This window comes from Protopterus annectens, chromosome 4.part0 (assembly GCF_019279795.1).
Source record: "Protopterus annectens isolate FY-2018-M chromosome 4.part0, PAN1.0, whole genome shotgun sequence".
In the NCBI taxonomy this organism is placed as follows: domain Eukaryota; kingdom Metazoa; phylum Chordata; order Ceratodontiformes; family Protopteridae; genus Protopterus; species Protopterus annectens.
In genome coordinates, this window is record NC_056733.1 from 1,723,720,741 (window position 1) to 1,723,741,272 (window position 20,532).

Genomic DNA, 20,532 nt, shown 5'->3' on the forward strand with positions numbered 1-20,532 from the left:
TTAGCACACTCACAGTAGCAATGCCACAGTTTTGGCCATTGACAAACTGTGTCATATTCTTCTAGGTCCCTCTGGTGTGACAGCAGGGCAGACAATACATGCTGGTGAGTGTGTTAACACTTTAATATTGGTAATGAAATGTGCATGTCATAGGTGAGGTGTAGGCCATGTACACGTAACACACCTATGCATAATGCATGCTGTGCATGTTTGCTGTGAGACATCAATCATCTCAGTAAAGTCAGTAGCTGCCTCATTCACATGCAATGCACAGTGCAGCAGACACAATTGTGACAACACAGTACTGCACATTGGATATGCATAGTTGCTACAGCTGTACACAACAGAACACGTTTATCATACGCAGTACACGAAAACATGCTACATTTGGCATTACCACACACCCGCTGCAAGGTCACACTTCAGTATCCTACATGTCATGCACACACACATGATGTACCTCAGAGGTAGAGGCCTATCATGGGGCTACGTAACACTCTGCAACACATAGCACAGTCATGTTAGGCAATGCTCCCTATTGGGCACCTCACACACCCATGTACAAGGGGGCTGTGTAATTGTGAATGTAGCCATGGCACTGCAGTTCAGGTACATCATGCTAGGCGGTGGTCTTGCACACATTAGTAGCTGTGAGTGACCACAAGATGCATGTTGATGATGGCACAGGGTACTACACCCCATCCAGTTACAGTGACCACAGTACTACTCATAGCAGTCATTGCTTTGCACCTCAGTGTTGTGTGTGTGCAAACATATGCACCTATACACAATATGCATAGCATGTCTGTGTGCTTACATATGCCAGTATACACAATATGTACAGCAGTCACCATCCACACAAAGTGTCACATATATGTCCTGAAATGCTAGTGGGTGTATAGGTCACTTGACACACATTGGGTATGTGTGGTGTTTAATGTTGCAGTCATGTAGCAGGCCATGCCATGTCTGGCACCCACATATCTGCAATATGTCCCACACTCACCATAGCCGCTGTACACTAGGTCATGTCGGCCATTGGGATTCCTTCACATCAATATGCACCGCACATCCCGTGTGTGTACATAGCATGCATGTGCTACACCCGTGCCCACTATTATCTGTTATGGACACAGACATTGCACTCATACATGGATATCTATGTGTCACACAGATAACACATGCAGCCATGGCATGTATACTTGTGAGTGATAGTGCACAGGGCATTGCAGAGCTGATAATACCTGCACAGCAATGTTGTGTCCATGTACACATTGTGTCCAGGGTGTAGCCAATCACTGAACAACTACACAGTTGCATCAAAGCCATGTATGCTGCCATTTAATAGGGGCATCTACACTTGCACTGCATGGTCTTGTGCAACACATGTTCTGTATGCTGACACATGTGTGGTGACTGTCTACCTTATATATACTGACACCCACCTTCACCCACTATAGAGTATGTGTTGGATTGCTGGTATGTGTGTGTATGTGCTGTATTGAGGTGTATTAGTGTTCATGTGTGCATGTGTGCATGTGTTCATGTGTGCATGTGTTCATGTGTGCATGTGTGCATGTGTCCATGTGTGCATGTGTTCATGTGTGCATGTGTTCATGTGTTCATGTGTTCATGTGTGCATGTGTGCATCTGTTCATGTGTGCATGTGTGCATGTACAGACCGTAAAGTGTGTTTCCTGTCTTCCTCTCACAGGTGCTGAGTTAAGGGTTGGCGAAAGCAGCAGGCAACCTGAAGCCACTGCCATGAAAAGTGGTGATGATGACACATGCATTTTGGCACAGGAAGATTTGACAGTGTCTGTCATTGGTCCGCCAATCAACAGTACACAAAGTTCAACCCCATCTATGCACACACTCATACTGTCAATACATCCCTCACCACCAATGGCCATAGCTGAGGGACAGCATACAGTTGGCATTGACCAGGAGAGTGTGGTACCCATGGCACTTGCATCCCCTCACAGCAGCCATAGCCGTAGACCCGGAACGGTACCACATAGGCGGAGGACTAGGGATTCTCGGTGGAGCACCACTGGTCATATTGCTCCTGGCAGGCATGCCCTCACAGGTCTTACGATGACCAGTATGTTCCGGGCTGTAATGCAGGCTCAGGCACGTATGGACCAGTACACCAGGCAGGGACTTAGGGCGCAGAGGGCACATTACACTGCTATCAATGACAGCATCCGTGACCTTGCCAGGGCCATCCGGACTTAAACTGAGGTCATTGATAGACATTGGGGGGAGACGTTAGATGCCCTCCACAACATGTCTTCCATGAGCCAGGACCGTGCGGGATGGTTGCGATGTTGACGCAGATGCATGCCAGCAACAGCAATAGCTGGCAGTAGTCGTGGATGGCCCACAGTTCACAGCTGCTCCCGTAGTGGCAGTACCAGCCCCAGCAAGCTGGGGCTGACCTGTCCATTGACCGTCCCAGTAGACCACGTGCACGTGGCTCTGGCCAGTCCCAGCAGGGACATGGGTCCAGTCATCATACCTCTGCCTCTGATGACAGTACCCAGTCAGGGTTGGTACCCGATACTGTCCATAGCACCCATGCCAGGCACAGGTACTGTGTCCGTGGCCGGAGACAGTGATATGTACAGGCTAGCAGGTACAGTCTGTGACTGTCCCACAAACTACCGTATATAGCAGCCACATGGTGGAGCTGTGTGCATGCAGGCACACACACATTAGACAAACAACTAAGGCTCACACATACACACACACAAACACACACATTACATCAACATTGGCCCATGTTGTACTGTTGTCCCTCACACACACACACACACACACACACACACACACACACACATGTCGATTGGATGGGTCAATGTCAGGCTCTGGCAAACAACAAAATGCCCTGTGCATATGATGATACCTGTGTCGCCTCCTGTCATTGGCGTCATTGACGGAGGGACAGACTAACATGGTGCTGATGCACAGGGTGACACTATAGCAGTGTAGCAATAATAAAGTTGTCAACAAGGAAGTGTAACGACATCCTTGTAGGTATATCTGAGCAGACATTATGCATCAAAGCTCTGATTGTCAATGTAGCATTGTTTACACCACTGTTAGGTCTGAATATGTATTGTCCACCCATGAGCCACTTGGCTGAAGTGTAATGTGTTGCCAGCATGTGTTAGTGAGTGGACAGTACATGTGTGATGTGTGCAGTACAGATTAGCAAGTGCACATTTGTGAACATGGTGGGTGCACACTGTCTGGATGTACGTGCATAGTGGACACATGGGACGTGTGGCATACCCTGTCGTACACATTGTTAACATCTCATAGTATCTTTCAATGGCCAGTATGCATTCTACTACAGTTATGCACTAACATGGGTAGACGTGTGTATGACATGGGTTGACACTATGCTGTGGGTGATTCCATTAATATCTGTCAACGATTTGCGGTCTGGTAGTATACACAACCTCAACAGCATGACTATAAGCAATCATTGGATGATGCCCTGACAAACGACACACAGTAGTAGGGAACCCAGTAAAAATTGGATCCTTCCGGTGCTACAATATAACACTAACCAGTGGTAATGACCGCCACCCATTCCTGTGACCACACCTGTTTGGCATATAGCTCCCTTAGGTACATGCAGACACACTAGGGATGTTTCCATCCAAATCTGGAAATGCATGGATTGGCCTACAATGCATTCCCTGGATGGGATGCATATCCTACACAAAGGTATCATACAGACAGATACCTGTTGTCTGAAATATGCTGTATAGCAGTAAGCCGACTATGGCATAGTCATCCTCATGTACTATACATACTATCCCGTCAGTACCACACAGGTGGTAGCCCTCAACATGTATGTTGGGTACCAATGTGTACATACAGCCTCATGTTATGTCATGTGTCCCTTGGTATCCACATATCCATAAGTATTGTGGAGTCCCAAGGTGTATCACATAAGACATTAGAGGCCTGAATGCATATCCACAACGCAGTCGTGCATCTATAAAGACTGTCCATTCTTGGCAGTCTTTGTTGTGTATGACCATGTCTGACATATACCCCAGGCATATACCCTCACTCACACTACTCTTAAGTAACTGTCATGGGTGTGTGTGCCACAGATGACCTTGGCCACAGAACATGACAGTGGACGGACTTGTCACATACATACATATGTGACCTGCGATCTGAGAAGCAGCAGCACAACCTGTCAATGGAAACAAATGTATTCATGTAGTATGTAGGCTTCACACCTATGTACTGATTGAGGGGACATGTACACATATATATTTGCCACGCAGATACCTGATGTGTGCAATGCACTTACTGTTGTAATCATACTATGTCATACCATAGTAAAAGCAAAACCCACACTGCATTGACCAACAGTCAGCATTTGCAGGATTCAAACCCCTACCTAACTATGTTATGATACTAGAGAGAGAGACATTTTAACACAGTGCACTATTTGCTTTAGTGGCTGGTTTCCCTTCTCCTGCTGTATTTGTAGGATGGTGACATCATCAGACTTTCCAAAGAGGAATGTACCTCTGTTAGTTTGTTTTCCCAGACTCTAAAATGTGCACTCCTCTCAAAGAAAACTGCACACATACACACCCCCCACACAAACACACACACTGTTTGCAGGATTCAAACCCCTACCTAACTATGTTATGATACTAGAGAGAGACGCATTAACATGGTGTGCTATTTGCTTTACCGGCTGGTTTCTCTTCTCCGGCTGTATTTGTAGGATGGTGACATGATCAGTCTTTCCAATGAGGAATGTACCTCTTTTAGTGAGTTTTCCCAGTCTCCAAAAAGGGACACCTCTCAAAGGAAACTGCACACATACAACCTAAGCAGCAGAGACCTCCAAAGCAGACACACACACACCTGCTACCTCACTACAATACCCACATATCACATAGTTCACAACGTCGGTGTGCCACACAGTCACTGCCCTTCAGGCTAAACAACACACCTAATACACTTGCAATAGGCGACACTTATTGTCAGACACACTGACGTACCACTCACCAGCCCTAACAAAGGAATAGTCACTTTGGGCTGTCTGTTGGGTGCCAGGATCTGCCGCATAACACAGGCAGGCAGGTCACTCCAAAGCAAGTACAGGACTGGCACCATCATTGTCCATGCTAGTGTGTATAACCTCAGACATTACTCCCTGGACCACATGACATGATACATGGAGGAACACTGATCATGTAGCCGAGGCCAGTATGACCCTGGCCTTGTCTAACATCTTACACCCACCAATTATGATGTCACAGTATACGGACACACATATCACATTTAATAGTTGCTTAACACATTTGTTTAATTCATAGGGGATACAGTGTCTGTCAGCCTATGATGACATGCTCAACATGCCACGCAGCTTCACTATGGACAGTTTGCACCTGTCACCCTTGGACTTTGGAATGCTGGCTAAGGCTCTTGCTACCACCATAGTGCCTTTTTTAAGCAGGGCTCAGAAGACAAACCCACCTCCATAGACATTACAGGTTAAATGAAACTAAGGGTAATGCTGCTCAACAACAGTTGTGTTAACCTCATATTGTGGCCACTCAGAACTCTCCTTAGTATGGAGGATAGCGATATCTGTGCACTGACAGACGCCTGGTTCATGCTCACTTATGCACACCAGCACTACCAGGTTATGTTTCATACCATGCTATCTGACAACAAGACTTGGAACAGACAACACAACTAGGGGGAGTATCCATAAACATCACAGATACACACACCTCCAGGTTAGTAGCACTGCACAAAGCATCACAGACCATACATATACAACTACCATTGTGCAATACTGCCTTTCAATTTGTTGCCTGCTACAGAACACACTCCCAAACTCAGGAACCAGACTCGGCTTTCCTGGGAACTATGGAGAATATGAAGGTCTCCACAAACACCATTATATTGTGTGACTTCATATACACAAATATTGACTGGGGATACTACTCAAGCCCCAACACCCTCACCCAACAGTCGCTACAATTTGTAGACTCATATGCTATGACACAACCAGTCAGCACAGCCACAAGGGGGAATACATATTGGACCTGATCATCACCAACATGGGGACTCTATGTTCCACACCAGCGATATACCCCTCATTGGTAAGGTCAGAACATACATGGATCTCACTGAACATACATATACCCTCCACACACCCATCCTGGGTAGTCTTGGTGAACTTCTCATGAGCCAACATCTCATTTCACTGAAGCAAGGTGGTATCCTTCAGAGACCCTGAGACAGTGGCAAATATGTCTCACACTGCTGCATCCTTTACATACACATTCGATGGACACCTAGTGGACTGCATGGATTGTGCTATTCCAAATAACAACAGGATGCACTACTCCAATGGCAGGGGACCTGGCTGGTAGACCCCAGCCATTAATAAGCTGTACAATGTCAGGAGGAAGCTACTACATGATAGAGCACAATCCCAGACTGGGAAGGCATTTGTGATCTGTACTAGCAGACAGTTACAATCACTCATGAACTTTTCTAAGGGCCGCTTCTACCAGACAATTGCAACAGACAAGTAGGACTATCACACGGCCTTCTTCAGTTATGTCAGGAACCTGGGTGGACACTCACTGATATGCTGTGAGTTACTGCATACTGACTAAACCTACCCTGAACCCACTGGCATTGCCAATCATCCTGGCAAACAGTTTCAGCGCAGATGTCTCCCACCCATCCCCCCTAAGGAGCAACTATCCATTCCAACAGAGTATAACCTCCCTGACATCACACAGTAACAGGTGAGTGCTGCCCTCCCCAAAGCGTACATCACAGTGTCAATGTAACCAGACAGTGTCCCAGCCTGCATCTTACACGAGCATCATCACAGACGCAACCCTCACATTACATCACTGTTCAATATCGGAGTTACCACAGGATATGTACCCAAGGAATGGCATACAGCGACAGTGGTCCCACTCCATAGAGTTGGTGCCACAACGGACCACAGACAATATTGCCATATAAGCCTAAGTAGCCTGTTCTGCAAAGCTATGGAGGATATTGTCATGGGACTCATACACATAGACATGAGGAACCTACAGACACTGTGTCCTACACATTTCAGCATTGTTGTGGGCAGATCTTGCCTCTTGAACCTGTTTGTATTCTTTAAATGGCTAACAGGTCCATCAACATAGGGACGGCTGTCCACACAGCCTACCTGAACCTTGCAAAACCCTTCAACACAATAACCCACTGGGCCATTATGCATAGGCTCACCACCATCAATATGGACACATATCTCACACGATGGATTGATACCTGGATCAGGGATAGCACCCACATGGTCAGAATTGCAGGTGCCATGTCTGACTATACACCAGTTACACATGGCATCCCACACGGCTCAGTCCTGGGGCCTCTCTTGTTCAGTATATATTTGTCTGATGTACAGGCTACCACAGGGGGAATATGGCTGAACATGTTTGCACTTGACTGCAAACTGGGTGCCATGATCAACTCTCCAGCTGCCACATGCATACTCAAACAGGGTCTCACAGAGATGGATGACTGGTGCCTGAGTCATGGCCTACAGCTAAATGCCATTAGTTGCATAGTCATCCCCTTTGGGAATAACAACATGCCCACACATTACCACATAGGTAGTACTCCATTACATACAGTAGGAGTTGTTAGGGGTTTGGGAACATGACTTGTTCATACTGTTGCCTTTGACATTCACGTTGCCAAAGTGGTTGGACACACCTTCTATGTGGGCCACCTTATCCCATATGGTTTCACATCTAGATCGAGTGAGGTCATTGTGCCCCTATACTCATCACATCCATGCTTGGTTACAATGCCACATTTGGGGTGTACCTTACCAGACACCTGCAGCAACTGTACTGGCCTTGGAAGTTCCTCACCAAGTAGCTCTAGGAACTCACACACATGCCCTGCACAGTTCAGATGTAGTAACTCCAGCTCTACTCAGTCGCTTACCACCTACTCAGATATGATGTGTGCCTGTTGTTTACAGATATACCCAACCCAGAATTACTGGACATGCTCCACCTCAGGATATCCGACTCCCTTGGAGCTACGCACTCCAGGCACGTATACCTCAGCACAGATGTTAATAGGACATTGTGGAGGGACAGATTCTTATCCCAGAGGCTCCACTCACTCCAGAATGTAATCCCAGTTTCACATAGGCAGAGCCACCCACTGACCACCTACTGGAGACATCTTGATGACTGTATGGGTGATTGTATGTTTACCCCTGGGATATCTTCTGTGTCTCTGCTAGACAGAGGCACACTAGCCTAAACGTACATGGGCTATCTTGTGTGACCTACTATTCACATACACAGTGTAGTAATCTGACAGGGTTGCGAATGCCAAACACACTCTGGCTAGGCTTGTACATGCCCTAGGGCAGATAGCCTAGTATCGACCTCTGAACCTATGCTAATGTTCAAGATGCATAATGTTTATTGCTGACACTGTTTGCAAGTCTTTATCATCTTTGATTTACCAGTTTCTATGAACAACTTCGGTATCTGCAGAACATATTTGATTATGACAGGGCTCCACTATATTATACATGTGTCTGTTGTCATATAACTGTGCACAGGGTGGATTGCTGTATAGTGACAGGTTCCTGGGTTAACACATGCAACTGCCAGATATGTGTGGCCCACTGCTGTACTCAGACATGGCCTAAGTGTGTGAGCATGCCCAGTTCTGCCATTCCGTGTTTTGTTGCCTGACATTTATCTCATTAATTCAAGTGTGTGAGCATGCTCAGTGTGACCCTTCAGTATGTTGCTATCTGAGGTCCACTACATTTGTTGATGTGTGCGAACATGACCGATATTAACATTTATACTATGTGTGTTGGAAGTCAGGTTCTGTTCTCACTGCAGGACTCACCTTTGTGTCATAACTCAACAAGGATTATGCTGTGCCTGCAGGGTTTCCATGAAATACTTTCATAGACTTATCAACATTCCTTCATACAGGCTGATCACTGCAATACTGTCATGGTTTAGTGGTTCAGTACTTTGGCTATAGTGCACAGTATCTTGGGTTCGAGGCCCATCACTGCTTTATATTTTCATACTGAGCAGACCAGACTGCTTAAGGGCCAGTTAAGCAAATATGAGCATGTTTGCTTTTGATCAGCTATGCCCTACTTAGACCAGGCTTGTCCGACATTGCTCAGTATTCACCAACATTGCTGAACATTTCCCAATATTACTGAACATTGACCACAGTTGTGCTAGTTGGTGTGTGCGATTTTGTTTGCATATACTACATGGTGGTAAATGCTGTTTAGCTTAACACATGGCAATCATGCCTTAGGTGGTGCTGCAGGGCTACCTATGTCGGATGCACATACTACACTCCCTGTACATGTTTGAAAGCAGGTAGTGTCAACTTAGGCATCCCTTTTACTATATGTGCGAGTCAGAGAGAGGTATCATTTTCAGAGTTCCTACTGAGCCAGTGTATGTGCTATGCGTTGCCTCTTTGCCAAGGCCAAAGCATATTGGGCACACCTCCTTCTGCCTACAGGGGCAGGCTCAGGTTGTTCCTCCTCTGAGTCACGCTCTGCCTGTGATGGCCTTGGCAATGGTGGTGGGCTGTTTGGCCCAGGCCTATGCTGGTCCTGCTGCAGCTGTTTTCGCAGTATCATATTATGTAGCATAGCACATACCATGACAATTTGGGTACATGTAGTTGGTGAGTACTGCAAGGCTCCACCAGATGTGTCCAGGCACTGAACCGTGACTTGAGCAGCCCAAACACATACTATATTACATTACGTGTTTGTGCGTGTCCCTCATTATGGCGTTCCTGTTCAGGTGTGTGTGCATTTCTGATGGGTGTCATCAGCCACGGCTCCAGTGCATAGCCAGCATCCCCCACTAGGTGACCATGTGGGATGTCCCCATTGGCAAATGTCTGGTACAGCTGTGTCAGATGCCAGATATGGGAATCATGGTAGCTTCCAGAGTAGCCTGCACACACATTCAGTATTGTGCCCTGGGCATCACACATGACCTGGCAGTTGATGGAGGGGAAGCCCTTGCGGTTGAAGTAGACCCTACACCGCTCGCCATCTGGTGCTTTGATGCATATGTGCATGCAGTCTATTGCACCCACTACCTCAGGGTATTCCGCTATTTGCTGGAAGAGACGCATATTGCTGGTCAATATTTCACGGGAATTGGGGAAATATACATGATCATTGACATGTGCTGACATGGCATCCAGGAACTGGTGTAGTACCCTGAATGCTGATGCCTGTGATATCCCCATCATATCACCAGTTGGTCTCTGGAAGGTACCTGTTGCTAATATTCTTAGGCCAACACATACCTTGGTTTCCACTGGGATGGTTTCCCCTCTGTTGGTTCTGTGTGTGAGGTGTGGCCTGCACAGCTCGACAATTTGCTGCAGGAGGTCTCTGCCCATTCTATAGCGCTCCACTATCTCCAGCTCATGTAGCCCCTGGTAGATTACTCTGGGCCTGTACACTCTTCTCTGTCTCCTCACTGTGGGTTGTCCAGCAGCATTTCCATTGTCACCACCCTCAGCATGTTGCATATGTTGCCTTATAACAGCAATGGCAGCCCCTAACATTTCTTTGACTCAGTAAAGCTTTTTCAGTTTTCACTTCTATTAGCTTACTGCAGTGTCTGTTGTGAGAAACATACTGGACTGTTGTTTGCAGAGTTTTAAGTGCTAGGCTGGGCTGGGCTACTGTACTGCCTGTGTAATTGCCTGATTCTGATTGTTTTCACCTGCTAGCTCTGCTAGTACTCCCTGGTAGCTTCCTATTATTTGTTGTGCTTCCTTTTTCCTTTTTGTTTCCTCAGGGGGGGGGAGCACCGCGCACACAAGCGCACACACGTGCACAGCAGCTAACATGCACGCACACATGCTTACACAGACTAAAACTTGGTTTTTCGGGTTAAAATGCGAGCACACCAGTGCAAACGCGCTTACAACTCTTTAAACAGCCTTATACATGCTTACTCCGGCTTAAACATGCACACTCACGCTTACACGCATGCACTCTGTCTTACTCGGGTTTACATGCGCGCACACGCACGCATACCCATTCAGCAAGAAACTTTGGTGTTATCCACGGCATACATCTTCCATTTCTTGGCTTTCCCTAGCCTACCTGTTGACACACCTCTTTCCATGATGTATAAATGACAGCTGACACATGCCACTCTGCTCCAATGAGCTTCACTTCTTTCATACATGCCCCCCTCATGATGTCACCTATCTTCTACTCTGTTACTCCCCATATCCTACTCCTACACTCCACTGACTGTGCTCATTTGCTATGTAAACTTGCGATTCACTATCCTAACACTCATTTACATAGGATTGCCTACTAATGCTTGGTTACATGTCTTAGACTGAGCTTCCCCCTTAGCAACCTCTACTCGGTGGGGCCATGTTGTCTTCAGCCTGCCATTCCCTTGCATTGTACATTAACAATTTCAATAAAATCCACATTTGTGGGTTTTAATTTTTAGTATTCTGGGCTTTAGAGCACAGCCCGTTTGCGCGGTGCTGCACTACGCTTAAACATCGGAAATCTGCGAAAATAATTTATTTTTATTTTCATGTTGCATCAGGAAACATTTCCAATGGCCATATATTTGGCCATTGGCATGCTTCTTGCACTGGATGTAACCTTTATTTGGAGCTGTCACGGCTCCGTTTTGCTATTTGCAGAACGGTACTCAGTTGTCAACTGAGTACATTTCTGCAAATAACACTGCTCTTACTCGGACAGGTTTGGGTTTCCTGAATCGCAAATCTACCTCATTTGCATGCCTTTCACCTGCAATTGAGGTAATTTGCGTATCCCTGCCCTGTCTGTGTAAGAGCCATTTTAGGAGCTCTCTTACATGCCCCTACAGGCTGTTCCTGGAACGCTCGTCAAACATGATGGCTGCATGGAGTCTTACTCTACTCTAAGACTCCGTGCAAGCCTTCATGAATCCGGCCCTGTAACTTAACCACTGATGTTAATAAATATTTATGTAACAAAAGTCCTACATTATGCAAGAAGTAGTAACTTGCTGAAGCAATAGGGCATCTTGGTGAAGAAATCAAACTCTTGTGTGTACCTAAGGAAAACAGTAAAAGATCACCAAAGTACAACCCCTTACAGAAAATGTCTTATCCACATAATTTTTAGATAGGTAACCCAACATATAGACCTTTTATATCAAGTCCTGAAACTCTAATTAGGCTTTTTTTATACTCTGCCAATGTAATTATTTCATAAACATTTAAATATTTCAAATTATTGGAGCACATCTTTTCATACTGAATATGATGCATAACTACTATTTTGTTGCCCTTATTGGATGGCTTAAACACTAAATCATTTTGCTGACATATTTATAAGGCCATCCATTCAGCCTTAGTAAGGTTATAACTCACTTTATCTTGTTTTTTACAAACTCATTATATGCCATCTCTAAAGGGAAGTTCACCATAGCTGAGAAATTCTTAACACCTCCATGCATAAAAGGAGGAATAAAGTCACTTTATAAGTAATATCAGTAGTGTCTAATAAATATGCATTAATATTCATATTTTCCTCAATAGAAGGATCACAGGAGAAAGACATCTCATCATTGCTAATTTCAAAAGAATCAAAGGAATTGTTTAACTCCCCCCATGGTTCTTCAACAGATAACATGTTACAGTTCTGCGAAGAAAAAATAATTCAATAAATGTAGTTTTCTAATAAAATGAAAAAAACTTCCATTTTTAAGGCATGTAGTCTAGGTATAACAGTGGGTTTGAATTTTAAGCCACAATTCAAAACAGAAAGTTCAACATCACTTAATGCAACACCTGATAAATTGACTACTGGTCCATTATTATCACCAAATGTAGAATCAGTAATGAGAGACAGAAGAGTATCTGGGTTAATACCTTTTCTTCCTTTTATCATGTCTTTGATACAGCCTCCCTCTCATGTCCGTTTGTTCCCTCTTTTGTGACAAATTCCCATTTCACTGTTCACCACGGAAATTATCTTCTAAAAAAGCCAGATGTTAAGCCGGAGGTAAAGATGGATAAGCTGTCTCATCATTCTCCCATTCAGAAGAACTTGTAGCTTCTGATGAAACAAATCAGACTTTATGTTGCAGATTACTGCCTTCGCCACCAAAGGAGCACCTGCCCCCCTGGCGTATCTTCTTACTGGTTTTAGCCTGAAAGGCTGAACCACTATTGTAATCATTGATGTCCCTTTTAAGTTTTTTTTCATTTTACGTTCAATCAAGTCTTTAGAAAAATCTTTAAGCTTATCATTCACACCACCTAAGATTTGTTCAAAATGAGTGAAAGTCAATTGTGCAGAAAGAGAAGAACAAACAATAGCAATTTCCTCCTTAAGTACTCGCTGCTTAACTATACCCCTTTCCATCAGAATGCTGACCCATTCCATAACACAATGATGTGCGGCTCCTTTCCATTTCATTTCAAATTGCTTATTATCAGTGTTCATGGAATCAAACGTCATAGAGGGATTTTAAAAAAAAACTTGAAACCCCTAGGCGAGATATCTAATTCTACATAACATTGGAGGCTAGATAAATTATAGTACACTGAAGTCTCCTGAAATAGGAGGCATTCTAATGCGTGTATGCTTGTCTTTAAGTGAGAGGTATTGCATGTTTATGAACTCTTGAAAGGCCTTTTGGCTGAGTGCTCAATAAAATTTCTTTCTTGGCTGTTGTGGTGGTGTGTGTGTGTGTGTGTGTGTGTGTGTGTGTGTGTGTGTGTGTGTGTGTGTGTGTGTGTGTGTGTGTGTGTATATATATATATATATATATATATATATATATATATATATATAAATATATATGCTCATAGGTTCATAGGTAGGTACTAGGCTATCTGCCCCAGGGCATTTATAAGCCTAGCCAGAGTGTGTTGACTTTCGCCACCCCATTGATTAATTAACTGAGCCTCTGTCAAGCAGAGCCAATGAGGTGATCCCAGGGGTGTATTTTCTGTTACCCATCCACTGGTCAAAGTTCCTCTTGAAGAGTGTTAGTGAGGGGCTCTGCCTAATATAGTTAGGAATTTTGCTCCAAAACATGGGGAGTCTCTGGGACAGGAATCTATCCCTCCAGCATGCTCTATTTATTGTTGTGGTGAGGTTTAGCTCACTAGAGAACGTGGCTCGCAGTGACTTGGATTTCTTTAGGTGGAGCATGTCCATCAATTCTGAGTTGGACATGGCTTTGTAAGTCAAGCAGAGATCACCTTTGAGTAAGCAATATGTCACTGAGTACAGCTGGAGTTTTTTCAGTCAGGCTGCATAGGACATATGTTTGAGGCCGGTAATCCTCTTGGTGAGGTGCTTTTGAGGTCTTTCCAGCTGTTGGAAGTGTCTTGTGAGGTACATCCCAAATGGGGCATTGTACTCTATGATGGGTCTGATGAGTGACGAGTACAGGGGCACTATAACCTCTTTATTTCTAGATGCAAACCCTCTAGTAATTAGATGGGCCACATAGAAGGATTTCCTAACTACTTTGGCAATATGATTGTCAAAGGAGAGATTACTATCTACCTGGGTCCCCAGATCTCTTATTACCTCATAGGTTCATAGGTTCATAGGTTGGTACTAGGCTATCCCCATACAAACCGAGCCATAACAATTCCCTGGCTATTTCTTCCAGTGTCTCCAGAAAGGTGGAGTGGTGGTCCTGAGTCATGGAGGGTGATCTGCAGTAGGCCACAATTTGCATTGCAGATTTGCCCGATGTTAGTTGTACGTGGATGATCTCAGAGGTATCATGCTGCCCCACTAACCTGGAGGTGTGGGTATCCATGATGAATATGGATACACCCCCTCCTTTTGTGTTTCGGTTCGTGTTCTGTGGCCAAAATGTGTGGTATGAGTTGTAGCCCAGTAGTGCTGGAGTGCTCTCTGGAGCCTTGAACCAGGTTTCAGTTACTGCACAGATGTCAACGTTCTCCATACTTAGGAGTGCTTCAAGCGCATGGATTTTGAGATTTAAACTCCTGACTTTGAGTAGCATAACCCTCATTTTTTTACTTGTGCTGTTTACGGCGGTCAGTTTGAATTTTGAGCCTTGCCTAAAAACGTCACTATGGGGCAGCAAGAGACTTGGACAGTATTGGAAAGCCAAGGGGTGACAGGTGCAAGCCACCTCTTGCGAAGCAACCTGGCTTGTCGAGCATGTCATCCCAGGCTGACAGACACTGGATCCCCTTTGAATGACACCAAAAGCTTAGCCAATTGTTGAAATTGATCATTTTTTCTTTATACTGAGGTATCATTCTTGGTGAGGGCAGGATGCTACTCAGTGTCAGGGTCATACCCGCCTGGGCTACATGATCAGAGAGCTCTTCCATGTCTCTTTTCATGTAGTCCAGGGAGGTACATCTCAGGTCATTCACACCAACATGAACAATAACAGAGTCATATTTGTACTTGTTCTGTAGTGACCTGAGTATTTGTGTTATGTGGCAAATTCTGGCTCCTGACAGGCAGCTAACAGTAACCTTCTCCTTGTCCAGCCTAGTGAGTGGGGCATCAGTGTGCCTGACTATAGAGTCACCTATTACTAGTGTGTTAGGTATGCTAATTTGCCTTAAGGGCTGTGATTGTGCAGCACATTGATTTTGTGTTTTATGTGTTGTCTGATTTGTGACGGGAGGTGCAGGTTTTTTGGGTGTCTGCTTTGGAGCTCTCTGATGCTTTTGCAGGTTTTTATTTAGAGCCTCCGAGTATGATTTTGTGTTTTTATGTGTATTTTTTGATAGTGCTGGTTTAGTAGATGTATGTGAGGCTGGAGGTGTGGTACAAGTGTTAACCTTCTCCTCATGACTGTCTGTTCTAGTCTTGGGTGGAGAGACCTTAGCCTCCAGTTTGGCTGTATAATTGCATCTCTCACATATGTTAGTGTTTTGTGGTAGGAGGAGAGGGCTGTCTGTGTACATGAGGCAGTTGTAACATTGCCTCAGTATACCCAGGTTCACCAGCTGGACTGAAGAGTACACCTGAAGTTGCCCTTTGGTCATGCCTGAATAGTAGGATGAGCTGCTTAGTCACTTGGTTAGTGAGAGGTGGATAAAGAGCCTTGCCCTGCTGGGCAATCAAGTGTCTGGGTATATTAGTGCTTGCTATTAGGTTTGAGCAAGTGCTGGACTGTAGGATGCTTTTTGAGTGCTTAGGTTGAAAGTTAGACTAGTTTCAAATGAAAAACTGAAGAGGAGACTTAGTGGAGCTGGGAATAATTTAGCCCTTGCTAACTGGTGCTGCCTGGTGCACAAAACCATGCAAACACGTTTTTTAAACTACTAATTTCTGGGCTGGAACCACTTCTCCAGGGACAGATGGTTGCTCAAAGTTCCCCTCTCTCACAGGTGAACAGAGAAACTTCCCTCTATCCAAGTAAGGTATGGGCAACTCAGAAACTTGTAACACAGCCCTTAATTCAGCACTAGCCTGAAAACTGGACTATACTAGCTTAGAAAGGCGAGAATCGAGAACATTTTTTTTGTTTTGTTTTTTTTTTTTAAAAAAGATAAGGCAAAAACAGTAAAACGTACACTTAAAACAACTTTAAACGACTACAAGCGATCCAAAAAGGCTATCGCACTTTAGTGTGTAACCTACAACAGTTAAATGATTTATTTAAGCAAAAAACAACTTTTTAAAAGTGCAGGCAGTCAAATAAGTACAATATGTGAAAAAACAAGCTTTTAAATCACAATAAGTGCTGGAAAATTAGCGTTTAGGTAGAAAACAGTTAATTACAGCAAGAAAATACAGAAAACTGATACTCAATCACTCCAAAGTCTCTTTTAAGCTAGTAGACTTGTATCAGTTTAAGGCTTTCTAGTGCTTTCCAGTAGGTTAGTTACAGGAAAGATGGGAAACAAGCACAGATGTGGTCTTTTAAACCAGAAAGTTGAAAGAGATGGACAACTTCCTGAATGATCAATAAACTACAATTCCTGGGCCAAGAACCACTCCTTTTGTGGTAGATAGGCTACCTAGTACTTACCACTCCCACTGATAAGCTAGAAGGCTCCACTCCAACACAAAGGCTTGGAGGGGCCAGAAGCTTACAAACAGTCCTGGATACAGCAAATCTGTACCTGGACTAGACTAGTTACGGGAAAGGTGGGGATCAAGCGCAAGCACGGGCTTTAAAACCAGAAAGTTGAGAGAGAGATGGAAAAACTGCCCAAACAGCCAATAAACAGTGAATACAAATAGGAACACAAAAATGTCTTCTGAAATCATAAAACACTTTTATGGGGCAGTCCTATTGGACTGAATCCCTGTCTTGTAAATTCCCATAGTATGTAGAATAAAATAACAAACCTGCATAGTTGCATATCTATCTACTCCAGTTATATAAAAGCAGGAACAGAAACCTGGCTTATATCCCATACAAAGGATGACGAAATACTGCTTCCTGGCTATGATTGTCCTTAATCATTATACCAGTAAAAGAGGTGGTGGTGATGTAGCCATTTATATATTAAAAAGCCTTAAACCTCACTGAGCACCCAACACAATCATGCATTATGGCTTACACCAGAAAAAAAAAAAAAAACTAATGCATAACAGAGAAAAATCACTGGAAAAGCAGAATTTAGAAAAAATAAATAAATAAAAGAACGGCAACAATCTTGGCACTTATGAAACCTAAGAAAACTATCCTAAAGGCTAAACAAATTTACTGCATGAACACCTGCTGTAATCTCCTTGTGGGTAAGGTTAGGTCTTAAAACTATCCCCTTCAAAATAAAAATAAAAGCTGAGACCCTTGTTAACCACAGGATGTTTAGGATCTGTTCTAAGGCAAACTTCCTACTATTATGTGATAACCTGGCTAATTTCAAGCCACCCAAACCCTGAAAACACTGGGCCTATATTAAATCAGTGAACACTGATTTAGTAACCCTTTAAAAGCAAAAGTTTGAAATCCTGAAGACACGAAACAGTGATTTTTTTCCCCAGGGAAAAAAATGTCTGGGCCGTTTTTGGGTCTTTGCCATTTCCTCCACTGTGGTACGATCTCGGAGTTGGTATATTTAAGTAGGGGGGGTTTGTGGAACAGCAATTTTTTTCCCTGGTAAAAAAATTGTTGTTCTGTGTCTTCGGAATTTCAAGCTTTCACTCTTAAAGGGATGATAAATCAACATTTGCTATTTTAAGCATTCATAGATTTAATATAGACCCCAAACACTGCTGTCTTGGCTTATTTGCTCACATAAATCCTGTAAAATTATGTTCCTAGCTGCGTAGAAACAACAGAGCAACTGTACCCATTAGGATTAAGTGAAGAGCAAACTCAAAAAATAAATAAATAAAAAACAAGCCAGTCTGATGGAATTCTAGCATCATCAGGTTGCATAACAAACTGGAAAAAAAATCATGGCAATAATTAGGAAGAGTAACACTACACTGCTACCAATTAATATGTGATTAACAGATATATAATCCCATATACTGTCCCCAGCTTATATGTGACAGAAATGGGCTAATATTTCTGATTATTGCACCATTAATATCAGTATTTGGTATGACATGGAACAAGCAGTATACAGACTGACTCTTGCAACTGGTACCCATTAAAGATAATGTACAGAGGCATGAAACCAAATGAAGCTTCTGCATTCCATCTCTGCCATTTTTTTTCACAGGTCACTTGTAAGTAAGGGCTGTTTAGTTCTATTTTCACAGAAGGGAATGCTTTTATGTGGAAGTACATCTTTAAAAATTATGCTGTCATATCTAATGTTTCAGTCAAAACTATACTGTCATATCTAATGTTTCAGTCCTTTCTGCTGTGAAAGGTATGATTAAGTAATCTCAGAGGTAGAATGCAGAGGTTTAGCTAGGGAGAAAATATACAGGGCTGGTGATAGCAGTTTGGGGGCCCTCAGTAAGTTTCAAGTTGCATTGTGTCTTTGTGGATTTAGAGAAAGCATATGACAGGGTGCCTAGAGAGGAGTTATGGTATTGTATGAGGAAGTCGGGAGTGTCAGAGAAGTATGTAAGAGTGGTACAGGATATGTACGAGGGTATTGTTTCAGCGGTGACATCTGCGGTGGGAGTGACAGATGCATTTAAGGCGGAGGTGGGATTACATCAAGGATCAGCTCTGAGCTCTTTCTTATTTTCAATGGTGATGGACAGGTTGGCAGACGAGATTTGACAGGAGTCCCCGTGGACTTTGATGCTTGCAGATGACATTGTGATCTGTAGTGAGAGTAGGGAACAGGTGGACGAGACCCTGGAGAGGAGGAGCTATGCTCTAGAGAGAAGCAGAATGGAGGTCAGCAGGACTAAGACAGAATATATGTGTGTGAATGAGAGGGAGGATAGAAGAATGGTGAGGATGCAGGGAGTAGAGGTGGTGAAGGTGGATGAGTTTAAGTACTTGGGATCAACAGTTCAGAGTAATGGTGAGTGTGGAAGAGAGGTGAAGAAGAGAGTATAGGCAGGATGGAGTGGGTGGAGAAGAGTGCCAGGAGTGATTTGTGACAGATGAGTACCAGTAAGAGTGGAAGGGAAGGTCTACAAGAGGGTAGTGAGACCAGCTATGTTATATGGGTTGGATTAGTGGCACTGACAAAAAGGCAGGAGTCAGAGCTTGACGTGGCAGAGTTGAAGATGTTAAGATTTGCACTGGGTGTGACGAGGATGGACAGGATTAGGAATAAGTATGTTAGAAAGTCAGCCCAGGTTGGAAGGTTTGGAGACAAAGCCAGAGAGGCAAGATTATGTTGGTTTGGACATGTGCTGAGGAGGGATGCAGAGTATATTGGGAAAAAGATGCTAAGGATGAAGCTGACAGGTAACAAGAAAAGAAGAATGCCTAAGATAAGGTTTATGGATGTGGTGAGAGAGGACAAGCAAGTGGTTGGTGTGACAGAGCAAGATGCAGAGGACAGGAAGAAATGGAAACAGTTGATCTGCTGTGGTGACCCCTAACGGGAGCAGCTGAAAGAAAAAGTAAGTTTCAAGTTTGGGGCTCCTTCCCTGGAAACTTCCATGTATCACTAACTCCCCCTTCCCTTTAAAGCTGCCACCCACACCCTTTAATTATCATTGTACACCAAATAGTATTAAAAGTGTTAGTACACATAGAACATTACAGACAGGCTTGGAATTGTGGTCCCATTAGTTGTGAGGACCACATGGTTGTATCACATGAAAGTGCAGGCAGAAAAGAATGGAAATCTATGCAAATATGTGGTGCAGCTCAAGCCAACCAACCAGTTTAGATGACAAATTGTATATTACTTCAGTTCAGCTTGAATAACTGAAGGGCAATACTGTAACACTGAGCTGCAGGAAAAATAAAAGATTACCACAGGAAGACAGCTGAAGAACCATACAAACAAAGGCAAAAAGAAAAGTGATCAGTTTGTAAATGCAAGCAGAAAAAACAAAGAGCAACT